The following is a 5,191-nucleotide window of genomic DNA, read 5'->3' on the forward strand; positions in this document are numbered from 1 at the left end:
GGTGACCCACGCCTTTAATCCCAGAAACCCAACCTTTAATCCCAGGGAGTGGGGGCAGAAAGAGAAAGGTATATAAGGCATGAGGACCAGAAACTAGAAGGGTAAAGCATGTAGTTAGTTAAGCATTTGGTTGGTTAAGCATTCAGGCTTTGGAGCAACACAGTTCAGCTGAGATTCATGTGAAGGAGTGTAGAGAGCTGCGTGCCACACCCTAGAGATGGCGCTGGCTTCTGCCTTCCACCTTCCCGATGGTGAGCGCTCTCGTTGAAAGTAGTGACCAGCAAGGAAGACGCAACACCGAGCTCTTCTTTCTGCAGTTTATTCAGGAACCTTGAACAATCTTCTGACCCCAGGGGGGAGCCCTCCCTCAGCCCTAAATAGCCTCTGGGTAGCCAACCCTAAACCGCCAAGTGGGCATCACAGACAGGTCCAGGTATACGGAAGCAAGCCAGATCCTAAAGCCAAGCCGAATATGGAATTGTTTACCACCGAGAGCGCTCACCATCAGGAAGGTGGAAGGCAGAAGCCAGCGCCATCTCTAGGGTGTGGCACGCAGCTCTCTACAGAGGAGGACTCAGAAGCTTCCAGCCTGAGGAAAAAGGATCACCTGAGGAACTAGCAAGGTGAGATAGCCAAGGCTTGTTCTGCTTCTCTGATCTTCCAGCAATCACCCCAATAACTGGCCTCGGGTTTGTTCTTCTTCATAAGAACACTTAAGATTCCTACTACACTTCTTCCTCACAAGCACCCAGCCTTATTTGTTTTCTGTTTGAATCAATCAATACAAGTAATACATTTTGATGCTGACAGCTTTCAAGTATTTTAAAAATGAGGATTGACCTAAGGGGCAGGAGTTGTTGGGAGAGGCTATCCATGGACCACCTTTCCTCATTTAAGTCATATTTAGTATCTCCTCACCTGCTGAGTACACATGTTCATTTCCAATGGCAGCTTTTGTGTCTTACATTCAAAACTTCAATGCATTTAAATTATACTGGATGGAAAACGTGTGGAAACATAAGGAAAACAAGATGGAACATAAAAAGAAATCTTATTCTTCTGAATAGTCAGCCATTGGTCCCAACATTTCTCTTGTGACTGAGGTTATGATAGTGAATTCTACTAGACATGGAATGGGGCTCGAAGGTTCCCGTTCTGCCCCAGTGACTTGCTTATGTACTTCTTGACCAGAAAAATACATTTTAAATCAGTCTTTTGGTATATTTACTAACTGAAAAAAATTGAACATTATCTTTTAAAATTATACATCCTGGCAAGTGTGTTATTCCAGATAGAATGCACAATAATGTTATAATAATTAATACTATTTTATCTATAGTCATATTAATCAAATTTTATAACATTAATATTATTAATGTAAGTTCAAAAACAAAATCTCAATAGTTTTATAAATTAAAGTATATTGGATTATATGACATTTTAGTATCTATAACTTAATTTTATTTAACTGTAACTGAGTATCTAAGGATTAATGTAAGTCTACTACAGAAATGAACATTGTCTTCACTTGTTCAAAAACTATCTTGCAATAATGTCCAATACTTCACAGTGACTGCACATTCTCCTTAAGTGTATTGCTAATTTTATTTTTGAAAATACTTAGGCTGTTGGCAGGTAGGCATGGGCACACTGCAGAAGGGTGTTCCCAGAGAAGCGTGCTGATTATTTTGCCTCCTATACCTTTAAAAAAAAAAAAAAGCTGATTATGAACACTGTGCATCCGAGTGTTTGAAAACTAGTGGCATTTATTGGGCCCTGACCATGATGGATCTTTTTGTTTGGTTGGTTTTTTGTTTTGTTTTGTTTTTCAGACAGGGTTTCTCTGTGTGTAGCTCTGACTATCCTGGAACTCACTCTGCAGACCAGGCTGGCTCAGACTCACAGAGATCCGCCTTCCATCTGCCTCCCGAGTGCTGGGATTAAAGGCGTGTGCCACCACTGCCTGCTGACCGTGCTGGATCTGATGGACAGCTTCATTGCATGAACAGAGAAGAAATACTGGTATTTATCAAGTCATGCCAACATGAGTGCTGGGGAATAAGTGCTGAAACTGGACATGCCCCACATCTTGTATGCACTCTCAGTGTTGCTCTGACTCTTACTGTGTGCCACAGCACTGACGTTACTGACATAAATAAAGTTGTGGCACATGTTCAAAGTCCACAGAGAGGAGATCATTCTTTTGCTAGAGACATTCGGGGTGAAAGTGATACACGATTCTCATTTTCTACAGTGGTAACTTTGGCTCTCCTGGGCAAGCTTGAAGCTAAGAGTGTGGGAAGGCAATTGAATTTGTTTTGTCCTATATGAACTTTGATGATGGATTTAGGTGCAGACTGGGCTCTGAATCTCCTGGTGGGAAGACCTTTAGTTGTATAAGATTCCTGGCAATAATAGCTAGTCAGTTGCATCAAGTGAATTCTGACTTCCGTGGTTAGTGGCTTTGTGAATGACGATTGCCCCAGGTGGATTCAATGGAAGACCAGAAAAGTTACCAGAGGCATGCTATCCATGGTGGGGTTTGGCTTCCCTGAAGATAATTGGGAAGCTGCATTGGATTGATGGAGGAAAGGCACGTGGTTTGTCAAGATAGCGAGACTGGAGGTTTGGCAGAGAGGCCAAGAGATATGGTGGATCCTTTTCATACCTATTTGGCATTGGTGGATTGACACTTCTGGGAGAGGGGCAGATGAAACCTGTTCATCTTGTCCTTTGCATGCCTGAAGAAGTGCTTCAGAGGGTGAATGTCCAGTCTGTTCTAGTGAGCAAGAATCAGAGAGGGAAGGAAGTTTGTGTGCAGTTGAACACTGCTGTAATTAAAGTAATTCTCAAGCCAAGAAGTGACTGCTGTTAATATGAATCATGTTAATGATAAGTTATGTAGATGTACATATTATAAAATAAGTGCCTATGTTGTATTTAGATCTTCAAGAAAAAGGAAAACATGTAGATAGTTTTTCAACTTTAATAGTTATTGCTGCCATGTTGGAAAGTTATTAGTTTCTGGGTATTTGATTAGTTACCAGACACTAATCTGAAATTCATTACTAAATAATTTTAATGGATTGATTCCCTTGTGCTCTTCAGATAGATAATAAACCACTCTCCTACTTCATGACATACAGTGCCATGTTTTTTTTTTCTTTTAAACTTATTTGTTTTTAAAAAATAACTTATTTATTTTATGTGCATTGGTGTGATGGTGTCAGATCCCCTGGAACTGGAATTACAAACAATTGTGAGTTGCCGTATGAGTGCTGGGACTGATCCTGGGTACTCTGGAAGAACAGCCAGTGCTATAACCACTGAGCCATCTCTACCATGTTTCTCTTATCTAATACTATCATCTAAAAGTTTCATATCAGCGATTAATCTACTAGTGATGGTAGAGTAGACATTTTCTCCTCTTTATTTTAATGGAAGTACTCCATTTTTTTCATTGTTGAATATACTTTATTGATTTTAATAAGCTATTTGATTATTAAGAAAATGACATCCTCAGCCCTGTTCTAGAAGCTTTCTTAAAATATAGAAATGAGTATCAGATTTTTTTTCACGTCTACTGACATATCTTAGTCCTTTTATCCTTGGCCTATTTATTGATTCAAGAATTATAGAACAGGGCCAGCAACATGGCTTATGGGTAAAGTTGACTATTAATCTTTTCTCATTGTAAATCTGCACAAGAGTGATCACTAATAACCACATGACAGAGTCAGTATGAGGCTCTTTAAATCTTTTATGCCAATGAAATTAGTCCAACACTCTTCAATTTAGTCTCAGCCAGATTATTAAGATAAGAACAAAAGCCTCATTCTTTGCCAAAATATCCCCCTGGTCTGTAGCCCAATTGCTAATAATGTGTTTCCCTCTGAAACCCTGAGCTGTATCTCTGTAGTGCACCATGCTGTCATCACTATTGTCCTCCAAGCTCCTATCAGAATCTCTCATTAGGACCCACTAACAACATCCAATCACTTTTCCAGTCCAAAGTCCCAAGGTCTTCCACATTCCTCCAGAAAGCAGCATGATCAGACCTGTTATAGCAATGCCCCACTCCTGGTACCAACTTCTGTCTTAGTTACCGCTCTATTACCATGTGTCTTAGTTAGGGTTTCTATGTCTGTGAAGAGACACCATGACCAAGGCAACTCTTATAAAGGAAAACATTTAGTTGAGGTGGCGGCTTACAGTTCCAGAAGTTTAGTCCATCATCACCAAGGTGGGGAGCATGGCAACATGCAGGCAGGCACAGTGTTGGAGAAGGAGCTGCAACACATTGACTCAAAGACAACAGGAAGCAGTCTGAGTGTCACACTGAGGGAAGCTTGAGCCAAAGAGAGCTCAAGGCCAACTCCACAGTGTCACACTTCCTCCAACAAGGCCACACTTCCTAATAGTGCCACTCTGTTTGGGGACCATTTTCTTTCAAACCCCCACACCATGACAAAACATAATGACCAGGGTAACTTATAAAATAAAATGCTGGATTTGGGGCTCACAGTTGCAGAGGGGTAGAGTTCATGACCATCATGGTGGAGAGCATGGCGACAGGCAGGCAGGTAGGTGCTGGAGCACTAGCTGAGAAACTACTTGTTTCTCAAGTAGAAGGCAAAGAGAGCTAACCGGGAATGTCTTGAGCTTTTGAAACCTCAAATCCTACCTCCAGTGACACACTTTCTCCAACAAAGACACACTTCCTAATCCTTCCTAAACATCTCTACCAACTGGGGCCCAAGCATTCAAATATATGAGCCTATGGGGGCTGAGGGGACATTTTCATTTGGACCTCAACAATTTCTATAAACAAACAGTAAAGAAGAAGAATTAAAAAGTCTAACACCAAATGGGTCACACAACAAAATGAAAGTCATGAATCTGGAAAAGGGCCTGGAGTGTGGGGGCAGATGTGATGTGGGAGATGAGAGAGTATGGGGAAAGAATTAACCATAATGCATTCTAGACATCTATAAAACTGTCCAAGTATGACCTTAGTAAAAACACACTGAAATTAGCATAAAAGAGAACACCTAGAAATACATATATCAAAATGTGTGCCTTGAGCTGGAGACATAGTTCAGCGGTTGAAAGAGCTCTTACAGAAGACCAGAGTTTGGCTTCCAGCGCCCATGTCAGGTGGCTTATGGCTGCCTGTGGTTCCTGCTCCAGG

At 41.1% G+C, this 5,191-nt stretch overlaps 1 pseudogene; it reads left to right on the top strand.

Moving 5' to 3' along the window:
- Nucleotides 1–1,925: 1,925 nt before the first annotated feature.
- On the top strand, nt 1,926–3,115 carry LOC118596410 (annotated as a pseudogene).
- Nucleotides 3,116–5,191: the final 2,076 nt, after the last annotated feature.

The sequence above is a fragment of the Onychomys torridus genome, chromosome 15 (assembly GCF_903995425.1).
Source record: "Onychomys torridus chromosome 15, mOncTor1.1, whole genome shotgun sequence".
Classification (NCBI taxonomy): Eukaryota; Metazoa; Chordata; class Mammalia; order Rodentia; family Cricetidae; genus Onychomys; species Onychomys torridus.